The following is a 12,191-nucleotide window of genomic DNA, read 5'->3' as shown; positions in this document are numbered from 1 at the left end:
TGGCTGGTGTAGCTCAGTGGATTGAGCTACAACCACACAATCGTGGTTCGATTCCTAGTCAGGGCACACGCCTGGGTTGCAGGCCAGTTCCCAGCAGGGGACACAGGGGAGGCAACCATACATTGATATTTCTCTCCCTCTCTCCTTCCCTTCCCCTCTAACGATAAATAAATAAAATTTTTTTTTAAAAAAAGCATTAACTAGAACTTGCCTATTCAATTACTCTAAGAATTGTATTTAAAAAGTCTCTTTTTGTCCTTTGGTGGCCGCAAACAGGCCCCTTAATAAACAAACCTTCCATGAAAGGAGGGTCCAGGAGACACAATTTCACTTATAAAGACTACTAGTCTCAGAGGTTTTGTGTAAAATTTTGGGTTTGAGTATTGACAAAGATTTTCTTTTTGATCAAATTCTACTCTGGAGCTTCTGAATACTCCTCAACTAGGTCCTGGCTTTTTGGCTTCCCTGTTCATCTCTGTGCAACATTGTGATTCATAAGAAATATATATTTGGTTATTCAGATGACCAAAATATATTTCTCATATTTATTTGGTCTTCACCCACAGTTTCTGGCTCACAGCTCCTAAACTCTTGGAACTTCCTAAGTGAGGAAAGAGCTAAAGGTGTTTTTTGTTGTGGTAATGAAGCAACTTCTGGAAGCACCTAAGAATGAGGGTTGGTTTACAGGAGAACCAAGCATGTGATTAGAGGGCTGGAACTTTCATTCCTACTGCAGACCTCCCAGTGGTGGAGAGGGTCTAGAGATTGAATCTATTCCCAATGAAAATGAGTTAATCAATCATGCCTAAGTAATTGATCCTCCATAAGACCCCAAGAGGACAGGGTTTGGAGAGCTTTCAGGTGGTAAACACAAGGAGATGTGAGAAGATGGCTTGAGTGCCCTTTCCCCAAACCTTGCTCCTGTCAGGCAGGAACAAACTTTCCTCTTATCTCAAGGTTCTTCTGACTGGTCTAATTGATACCAATAGCCTGGCCAGACAACAGGTGGGTGGGGGGCGGAAAGGAAGGGTCGCAGGAGGAGATTTCAAACCACTAGAGGCAGCTGGTGAGACTGCGTTACCCGGGTAAATAAGCTAGAACCTTGGGAACATTCTTTAAAGCAGCACATCGTGCTCTTGGTGACAGGAGGAAACATTGCACTGAACACACACAAGTCTAGCAAAAGTACTTGAGTAGGGGAAAAGCCCTCCTACCCCGTTCTGGTACCTGATGGGGGTGGGATCAGGGCAGGCACGTGCGCCATAGAGGTCAAGACGGTAGCAGGGGGAATTGCTGTGTTGAAGAAACCTGTCAGTCTAGCCTGGGGAAAAGAGGGGATTTGTTGGGGGCCAGACCTTCCCAGAGCCCATGGAAGTTTGGGCTAAAAGAAACACCTGGTCCAGTCCACCCTGGAAACTAATATAAACCCAGGGGAAGGAAGGGATGCTCTCTTGCCTGCCTTGAGAATGCACTGGCCAGTGTTTGCAGGACCTTCTGGTACTAGATGCCATGGGGCCAATGGTGGTTCCAGCTCCTTCTGAAGAAGGAACCTGAAGCCAGACAGCAACTGGGAACAAGCTAAGCTACCTGGATGGTTGTGTAGCAGCTGTCTGAGGGTCCCAAAGGTCAATACTTTAAATGGAAGAAGGAACTCTGGATACTGCCTTTGGTTTTGGTCTGGCTGAGGGTGGCTGGACTTTCCCCTGAGTTTCTGGAAGGGATGGGCTTTTGAGACCAGAGTCCACCACTCTCCCAGATTGCATGCGCAGCAATTGCATAAAGACCTCTTTCCATTCTCGCCAACCTCTGCTTCTGGAATTTGCCTATTGGCAGTGAGCAGCTGAGTCCCCACTTTTTGTTTCAGTAATATAATAATACATGAGATAGGTTAGCAAGAGAAAATAACCACATTTAATACATATGTATGGGAACTCCCTATACATGAGAGATTCTGAGGCCCCACGTGCACAAGAGGTCCCGATTTAGAAAGGAAGCGTTGATGTGTATAAGACATTCTGAGCTAGGAGTGAGGTCATGCACCTTAGAAGCTTTAAAAGTTCATTGCAGGACAACAAGAAGAGATGCTTAGCAAATAGAAGTTTGCCCTGCCATATTGGTGGGTCAAAAATGTTATTCCCTGATAATCTTATTATGAGGCAAGGCCCCTAATTCAAACTCTTCTAAGGTAGTTAATTACTTAAACCTATCAATTAAGACTAAACTCTTTAACACCTGAGTTCTAGCTTTTCCCTGTTAGCTTTTAGTTATCTTCTTTCTATAGGGTTAGTTTATAAGCTAAAACAACATAAGATACAAGAGCTACACCATTTTGGAAGAATGGCTGGCCTCTGTCTCAGAGTCTGTCCCGTCTAGAACACCCGAAGAGTAAACCTGCCACCCTCTGCCGGGCCAGCTGGATCCTAGGCTGTGTCTGGAGTTCCTTCCCATAGAAAATACCATCCTTCGGGAAATGCAGACAGCTGCAGTGCAATCATCCAGGCATCCTTAAGAAAGGAGAGGGCCCTTCTTTTAGTTCAAATCTTCTTGCCCATAATTCCTCATGTTCTGGAGGCATTCAGCTCCTCGGCCAATCTTGTCCTAGACTGTTTACCATTGCCTCAGGCAACCTCCTCCTATGGCCCTTCCCCTTTCCTCCCCAGTGATCCCATCAGATTTCTCTGAACCAATATTCACTGTTGTGAATAGGAAGAGCAAGGCTGTTAACTGAAAGAACACAGCCAGCCCAGCCCCATTTGCTATTGTGGTACCATTGGCCAAGCAGGCCTATGACCTTGTTAAACTTGACTCCTGTTTTACTCATTGAGCTTATGTCCCCAGGACTGGAAATGACTGGAAAGCAAGAACAATCATGACCAACCACTTCCCACAGCCACAGGCACAAGATAACTTTGAAGCAAACTGCTGCCTCTTGTTACAATGCCAACAGCCCAGGGGCCACACAAGAGCAACACCTCCATCCTGACTCTTTTATAATCCTATTATAATCCAATAAAAGCTCAAAGCCTCCACCCCCTAGTGCTGATGTATCCCTCTACACCATGCCCCCCTCCTCTCTTGGATAGTGAATAAAATTTTACTCTGCACTTTCTTCTGTTTGTGAATTCTTTTCCAGCCCGTGTCACTGACCGCCCTAACATTTATAATCGTAATTTCACTATGAAAGCTCTTTTCAGTTGAGTTCAGTACCAGTATCAGTTGTTAGAACACTTATGTTGTGAGTCCTTGTGGGAACCTTGGTCCATTGCCTCTGTGATACATGCATCCAGCTGGGTTTTCTTTCACTTTGGTAACCTCCATGTGGTGATAGCCATGTTTCCTCCAGAATACCTGCATGCATGTAAAATCTCTTGGCAGGTAGGGTGGCAGGCCTTCTTCATTGGGTTCTTCCAGGACCTTATGACTTTGAGTTTCAGGATTTCAAGATGCCCTTTTAAGTATTGAACGTGGTTATGACAAGATTCAGCTAAATTGGGTCCAGAATACAGTCTCAGACCCAAATTCCTAGCCCTTTCAAACACAGCCCCTAAGTTCAAACAGCAATACCACACTTTGGCTAATGCCTAACAAGGCTCCTATTATAGCTATAGGCCATTGTTACCTGATAGACTGATGCATAAACTGTTCTGAGTCAGAGTCATTGCTCAGCTTGCCCAGAGGGCTATGGGGACAGGGCTTGGGAGAGTATGGTCTGCATAAACCTTGAGTCACAGCAGACTTTAGGCCATCTGGACGTGCTGCCAACCATGATGAGACAAAGCTGCTATGGTGTCCAGCTGCTACTGGGTATGTGGCAAAGCCAGTTGAAGAAACCACCTGGGCTGCGGCTTGGAATGAATTCTACTGACAAACCACACACCTCTTATGTATTTGGGATAACATCCCAGGTTTGGTAGGCATAGTAAGAGTCTAGTGCCTTTAAAATCAGAAGGGAGAGAGAAAGAGAGGGAGAGAAACATCAATGTGTGGTTGCCTCTCACACACCCTCTGCTGGGGACTTGGCCCGCAGGCTTGTGCCCTAACGGAATCGAACAACGGAATCGAACAAGTGACCCTTTGGTTTGAAAGTCCAGGGCTCAATCCATGGAGCTACACAAGCCAGGGCTGTGAAGCATATTTTTGAAAATGAACAGAAGTTCCTTGTGACATCTAAGTTTGGGGTTCACCATGTTTTTTTTTTTTTTTTAGATTTTATTTATTTATCTTTAGAAGGGAAGGGAAGGAGAGAAGGAGAGAAATATCAACATATGGTTGCCTCTTGTATGTCTCCTGCTGGGAACTGGCTTGCAACCCAGGCATGTGCCCTGACTGGGAATTGAACCGTGACCCTCTGGTTCACAGGCCCACACTCAATCCACTGAGCTACACCAGCCAGGGCAGGTTCAACATGTTTTAATATGGGCTGCTGCTGCTCTGCCAGCAAAATCACCTCTGAAAACTGTCATCTGGCCCCATATGAATGCTGCCATGAGTTGCTGATCTATGAGTATCAGCAATTCAATAACTCAATTTTCTGTGAGATATTTTAGTTCCCATTGAAGTCAATAATCCCCAATTTTTCCAGATTTGCCCTATTGCATGACTTCTCAAAGATTTATTTTTAGAGAGAGGGGAAGGGAAGGAGAAAAAGAAGTATGTGGTTGCCTCTTTTGTGCCCCATACTGGGGACCCGTCTTGTAATCCAGGCGTGTGTCCTCACTGGGACTCGAACCTTGGACCCTTTGGTTTCCAGGCTGGCACTCATTCCACTGAGCTACACCAGCCAAGATTCATGACAGATTCTAAATAGCTACTTACTATGAGGATTTACATTCACTTTAAGACTCGAACTGAGACATGTGGTCCTTGTAGTCTAGTAACTGCTAGTAATTAATTTTGCTTGTACTAATTCCAGGCAAAACCTAAGTTACTGATATTTCACAAGCAGCTACGACAACAGAGAAAGTCTTAACTTGGCTACTTTTTTTCTGTATATAACTCAGCAGAAACCAGGATCAAATCTAAATTTGATTACATAAATTTGATTACATAATTTTAGAGAGAGGGGAAGAGAAGGGGAAAGACAGGGAGAGAAACATTGATGTGAGAGAGAAACATTGATTGGCTGCCTCTTGCATGCCCCTAAGGGGGCACCAAACATGCAACCCAGGCATGTGCCCTTATGGGGAATTGAACTGGCGACGTTTCACTTTGTAGGGTAACACCCAACCAACTGAGCGACACTGGTCAGGACTCAAATTTGAACTTTGAACAGAAAGGTCAGATAAATCACATCAGCACCTAAAGTCTTCCTCTATTGCCATTGTGGTTGTGACTGTCCATTTGATCAGGGTCTAGTAAAAGAGAAGCAGGGTTTAGAAGATCACGTGTCCCAAGCACAATATGGGTGTTGGTTAATAATGATTGTTCTTAGCTGGACTGATGGTACACTTACAGTTCTGGTTCTTATGCCCTTGAAAGATAGCTCTCACGGCATGTGGGACATGCAAACAAGTGACCGGAAGAAGGAACTTTCAGACTGATCAATACTGGTGCTCACTCAGGGCTGGGAGGAGGTCCAGCATGGAGAGACCTGTAGTACATGGGATTAGATATTGCCTTTCTTGAAAAAATGTTGCACTTCATTCTGGAACACAGCTAAACTATTAGAGATTAATTTGATCCTTTTAAGTTGTTTGTTAGCAGAAAATTTCACACTCTTTACAGGAATTCAATGTCTTGGACCCAAACAATGTCACAATGCCTAGTACCCAATTAAAAGTCAATAGGTGTGCCCTGGCTGGTGTAGCTCAGTGGATTGAGCACGGGCCTGTAAACCACGCGATTATGGTTCGATTCCCAGTCAGGGCACATGCCTGGGTTGCAGGCTAGTTCCCAGCAGGGGACTCATGAGAGGCAACCATACATTGATATTTCTCTCCTTCCCTCCCCCCTCTATAAATAAAATATTAAAAAATAAATACCTAAAAGTCAATAGGTGTGACTTAAAAAGGAAGGAAATCTTGTTACACATACAACATGAATAAAACATGAAGACAGTCACAAAAGAGCATATACTGTATGATTCCATTCATGCAAGATGCTCAGAGTAGTCAGACTCATAGAAATAGGAAGTAGGGTGGTGGCTGATAGGGGCTGGGTGGTGTGGGGGCAGAAATGGAGAGTTAGCGTTAAATGGGAACAGAGTTTCAGTTTTGTCAGAGGGGAAAAAGTTTGGAGATGGATTGTAGTGATAGTTACACAATGTGAATGGACTTAAGGCCACTGAACTGTACACTCATAAAATGATTACAATGGTAAATTTTAGGTTATATATATTTTACCAGTATTTTTTCAAAATATTAAAAGGTATGAAAAGGAGCAGGTTATATTTTTTCCTATAACCAGGAAAAAATATATCAGTAGAATCAGGTCTATATGTGATAGTGAGATGATGGAATTCATAGGTAAAGATATAGAAACAGCTATCACAAATGTGTTCTGTATGCTCAAGAATGCAGAAGATCAGGCAAGAGATAGAAGATATTTTAAAAAGAAAGATTAGATGGGATTTACAACAGAGTAGCTGTTACAGAGAAAAGATGAGAAGAAAAGAGGGAAAGAAAAGAATAGCCAGTACTCGCAGGACTGAGACCATTTATCATCCCAAATCAGACTGTGGGAGGAAAAAACCTCAGGATCACCAAGCAAAAGGACACTCTGAAATGGCACATCAGTATCAGTGAAGCCTCAATGTAAAAACACATGTCCAGTTGACTTACTCCTATTATAATACTGCACAGAGGTGGGCAAAAATAGGTTTATGGTTGTGAGTATGCAAAACACAGGGTTTATTCTTGTATTATTAAGTAACACAGGAATTATTAACTACCATTTTATTTATTTGTATTATTATTATTGTTGTTGTTATTTTATATCCTTACTTATGATTTATTTTTTAGGTAATGATGGCTGTTAATTTAATCAACATCTTTTTCCATATGAACAACTGTAAATCTACTTTGCCCAGCCCTGTATTTATACTCTCTCTATATTCTAGACTCGACTAGGATATTACTTCTTAGATGGACATCAGAATTATACTTGTCTATCACACTCTAACTTCTGTGTATTTTGAGTAATTGCTAGAGGTATCTAGACATCTAAAACTACTACCCTTCCTGTCAATCATATATCCAAAAAAAGATATACAGAAGCTTCTAAAATAAAAGAAACACAAATTATTTAAAATTTTCCAGAAGGGGTAACTTATTCCCTTTCAATGTATACCCCACAGAAAATGATTCCGACAAGGAGAATAAAACAACTAGAAAAGGTAGTCCAAAGTTGTTTCTAACCTTCACAAAAGTCATAAATGTCGGGCTAGTGAACACACAACACAGTGTACAGATGATGTGCAGTAGAATCGTGCACCTGAAAACTCTACAATTTTGTTAACCAGTGTCACCCCAATAAATTCAACAAAGGGGGGGAAGTCATAAATGATAATACCTTTGTTCCAAAGGCCCAGCAAACTAATCTAAATGAATTACCTAAATCAGCCACGCATCAGTTGTAGGACTGTTGATTCACTCTTAGCCAGTTGAGGGGGCGCCAGGGTGGTAGCACGTATTTCTTGTTAGGCCTCTGTAGGGACTGCAGGGCAGATGGACACTGCACGACTAAGCTGGAAGAACCATGGCTGACTCTGAAACAAACCCAAGTGGGTTCTGGCACTCATTGGCGCTGAAACCTATTGTAAACATTAATAGTCACTTTTGGGCACTAGTCTACTTTAGTTGGTTCTTGGGTTCTGTCCAGGGTTTTAAATACTACTGCACAGCCATTGTATGTTAAATGGTTCAACAGCTCATCCTATAATAAAAAGAGAAAAAGAGATTAACCTTGGATCAACTACAGAGTATATTTAATACTCGTGCTTCTAATCTTAATCAACAAAATCCAGATCAGGGTAAAAATCTGGACATCATGAATTTATGTTCTGTGGCCTAATGTTTGTCCTTGGCCAAAAGAGAAACCAAGAAAGAAAAAGCAGCTCCCAATATCCAGAACACATCTGACATTCACAGCTGGATCTAAATGCGGAGCCTTAAATCAGGAGCCTGTCAGAGGCTCCCAGCCAGGCTGTTTGGTTTCCTTGGACATAAAATCCCCGTAGACTACAAATCTCAGAGGTTACTCCAAGACTGAAATGAAATGGAACAAAGCAAGTCTGTTCCATAATTTTATCTAAGAACAGACAAAAATAAGGTTAATGTACCACCCACAAAGTACCCAATCATAGAACTGTCCTCTGCTTTTTGTTTCATTACTGTTTGATTTTTGTGTGTGTCCTGACCAGGGATTGAACCCACAACCTTGGTGTATTGGGAGGGTGCTCTGATCAATGGAGCTACCTGGCCAGGGCTGGCCTCTGCTTTCTATAATACCACTTAATCCAGAGCAAATTCCTGGCTGCCTTAGACCTTTCACCAAATCACTCACCTAACAGCCAAGTCCCATCACTGGTTCCTCTTCATACCCCCTCACTGACAGCCCTGGGTCCCATGGGTGCCTTTTCCTTCCCTGCAGCCAGCAAAAAGCCCATTGGGGTCAGTTCCACATATGTTCTGGGTATGCTGGCTAAAGGGCACTGCAAAGTCAACTGTGTACATGAGCAGAGAGGCTGTGGAGTGGAGGTGGAGGTTCTGACACTTTCTGCTGGCACCCCTGTCCCTCCTACGGATGCCTTGCTCCACCCAGATGCATAAAACAGGAGCATTCTATCTCAAACGGGGTGGTTTGAAGAAGAATGAGAAGAGGCAAAGAAAAAAAAAAGAAGATAACAGTGACTGTTACTATTCTTTCTTCTTTCAATTATAAATTACTCCAATTACAGCTCAAGATTTGAGCTCAACAGCTCAGGCCTAGCTCCTTGCAGGGCACAGCTAGAAGCCCCACAGCCATCACTGTGGCCCCACAGGTGACTCAGGTGCACCAAGCTGGCTCAGGGTGGGCTCACCCTCCAGGTGTGACAGAGGGGCCCACAGGCCTGTTTCCCCTCCATCTCATGGGGAACTCAGCTGGCCTCCCCAGCACCCCTTATGCCTACCCTGAATGAAAGTATTATCATTAGCTTAATGTCTACATAATCAACCCCTCTGGGATCTACAGATTATCTCCTATTTCCATAAGGGTGTAACTTTTTAAAAGGAACAGGTGGTCAGACTCTGCCTTCTCCTTGGGACTGGACTCTGTCTCTAGCTCGTTCCACCTTTGGCGGAAGAGAGAGGGGGTTGCAACAGATGCCTCCTCCTATCTCGACCCCACACCATTTATCCGTGACCCAGAGATGGATCACAAGTTTTAAGTCACCCAGCACCCTTAAATATTTTCAGTTAAACAATCAGATTATTTATATGTGTTGTGGTTAAATATATGTAATGTAAATTTCCCCATTTTTCCTATTTTTTTCAGTGTACAGTTCCTTGTCATTAAAAACATCCACACTCAGGTGCGAGTTGGCAGCATCAGAGAGGAGGGCACTGCTCCTGTGTCTCTCCCCTGCAACTTGACAAAGATTGCTCTGCTCAGCCCACTCTGATGCCTGAGTGAAGCCCAGCGATCCACACTCTGTGCACTTGAGGGCGGGACCCCCCCAGAGGTGGTGGCAGGGATTCACCCTCAGCCCCAGGGGTCACCGTGGCAGCTGCACAGGTGAGGCCTTTGATTGCCTCCCACTCCCACCTGGTGAAGGAGAAGGGCAGCAGCCACTTCGGTGCCCACAACACGGACACCCTCATCCCCCCCAGGTCGTGGCAGTGCTGGGCAGCAGGGTCCAAGCATGTGGCTCGGGCTTCCCAGCTGCCCTGCCACTAGAGGCCACGGCAAACTGCAGCAGAGGCAGCAAGGGCAGGGTATTGCTTCCCCACACGCCACCACGCCTTTGGCGCTGAGCCAGACAATCCCCGCAGCTGCGCTGTGAGCCCAGTGGTGCCACCTGAGACTGCAGTGAAATCCATAACTGCAGCGGCATTGGTAGCAACAAGGCATTAGTGACCCCAGAGGCAGGAGCGGTGGCAAAGACGGCACCAGGGACACCTCCGGGCAGAGACAAAGTTGGAGGTGAGCGAGAAGTGCCACTGCTCACCTAGGACGATTCCGCAAAAAACCCCAACCTTTGTGCTGTACTGCCATCTACTGGAAAGCAGAAGAAAACTGTCTGAATGGTTAAAATTCAGCAGAACTGGATCTAAGAAGTGTTCGCTGCTTCAAAGTGCTGGCAGAGGAACAAGCCACCAAGCACCGTCGATAACCACAGCACCACCAAAAGGAAATGGCAAAGCTCAAAGTCAGGAAAGGTTGTGATGTAAACGATAGAGAACTAAAAATAGCTGTCATGAAGAAACTCAGAGATGCGAGAAAACTGAGAAAGGCAGTTCAGGGAGTTCAGAAATAAAATCAATGAGCAGGAGTATTTACCAAAGAGATTTAAACTCTAAACCCAACCAACCGACCAACAAACCAAACAAACAAATAAATTCAGAGCTGACCAAACTCAGTAAACGAGATGAAAAACTCATTAGAAAGCAGTGGGAACAGAGCAGACCCATGGGAAGAAAGAATTTGCAAGCCTGAAGATAGAAATAGAAATGGCTCAGGTGGAAGAGAAGAAGGAACTAGGATTTTTTCTTTCTTTTTTTATGGAAGAGGCCCCTGCTGGGGAGCTAGGGAGCCCCTGCATCACTGCCCCAGCAGGTGGATTGCTGGGAGCTGAGGCTATGACCACCCCACCGCAGACCGGGCCCTTTGGAGCAGTCCCCCACTGCCATGCCGAGGGCTGGAGTGGCTGGTGGGGGATCAGGGGCCCCGCAGGAAGGAGGAAGATCTTCCCACAGAACTCCCTGAGGGTGCGCCAGCCCACAAAGCCTACTTGGACAGGGAAAAGAAACTGGGGAAGCAAGACGAAAGGNGAGGCCCCTGCTGGGGAGCTAGGGAGCCCCTGCATCACTGCCCCAGCAGGTGGATTGCTGGGAGCTGAGGCTATGACCACCCCACCGCAGACCGGGCCCTTTGGAGCAGTCCCCCACTGCCATGCCGAGGGCTGGAGTGGCTGGTGGGGGATCAGGGGCCCCGCAGGAAGGAGGAAGATCTTCCCACAGAACTCCCTGAGGGTGCGCCAGCCCACAGAGCCTACTTGGACAGGGAAAAGAAACTGCGGAAGCAAGATGAAAGGGAGGGCGTACCTGCTGGGCAACTTCTGAGACAGAATTGGGGCAGGAGATGAGTAGGCCTGCAGAGCATTGCCTTCCTAGGAGGGGGCCATCCTGCATGGCCGAGGGTGAGGCTGGGGACGTCTAGTGTGAGCACAGCAACTGCTGGAAGGGTTTGAGTGGTGTGGTCCACCACTCCCCTGGAAGGGTGGTTTCTGAGGCTATGGCTCCATTCTGTGCAGCAACAGAGAACCTAGACAGAGATGCCTACCTGGATGTGAATGAGGCAACACGCTGGAGTATGGGGAGCCGCAGTCCCCAGATGCTGCACCGCCTGCACCAGGAGGAGCCAGAAGCCAGGTAAAGTCGAGGAGAGAGAGGCGCTCCAGGCACAGCCCTAACTGGCAGCCCTCCCAGCGTATGCATTGCACCCAAGTTCTCCAAATGGGCCAGGGATGAGATGCCCCTACCAGCAATGGGGAGAGCAGCAAGCAGGAGGCCATGCAGAAGACCTGCAAGAATAATGACATTGAGAAGGTAACCATGATCAAGGCCCCAAAGGCTCTGGTCAGGGACCTTGAATGGCAGTCCTCCCGTGGGGACCATTACAAATGCCTCATCTGCTTGGACTCATACTCGATGCCCCTAATGTACATCTAGTGTGGTGGGTGCACTGTGAGAAATGCTGCCTGTGGACCCTGGGCACCCAGAAGTTCTGCCCTCAGTAAGACACTATCAAAGAGCCTGGGGACCTGTGGGGAATATGCTTGTGAGTGAGCCACCCTGGCAGGCCTTGTCTCAAGCAGCCCTGCCTGCCTCTGTGATGTAACCCTACCCCTTGGACATACTTGCACACAGGTTCCCTGTGTATGTACATGCACATTCACACACAAACACACACACACACACACACACACACACACACACACACAGGCCTCTAGAGCCACAGTGGAGGCTGAGGCCTAGGCCCTGGCTGCGGGC

The 12,191-nt window shown here is 46.0% G+C and overlaps 1 pseudogene; it reads left to right on the top strand.

The window, feature by feature from the left end:
• The first annotated feature begins 11,091 nt into the window (after window positions 1-11,091).
• Window positions 11,092-11,983, top strand: LOC119002756 (E3 ubiquitin-protein ligase RNF220-like; annotated as a pseudogene).
• The last annotated feature ends 208 nt before the right edge of the window (window positions 11,984-12,191 follow it).

This window comes from Sturnira hondurensis, unplaced genomic scaffold (genome assembly GCF_014824575.4).
Source record: "Sturnira hondurensis isolate 20B ecotype Veracruz unplaced genomic scaffold, ASM1482457v3 Scaffold0018097, whole genome shotgun sequence".
NCBI classification, from domain to species: Eukaryota; Metazoa; Chordata; class Mammalia; order Chiroptera; family Phyllostomidae; genus Sturnira; species Sturnira hondurensis.
The sequence above is the reverse complement of the archived record's forward strand: the minus strand, read 5'-3'. Positions and strand labels throughout refer to the sequence as shown.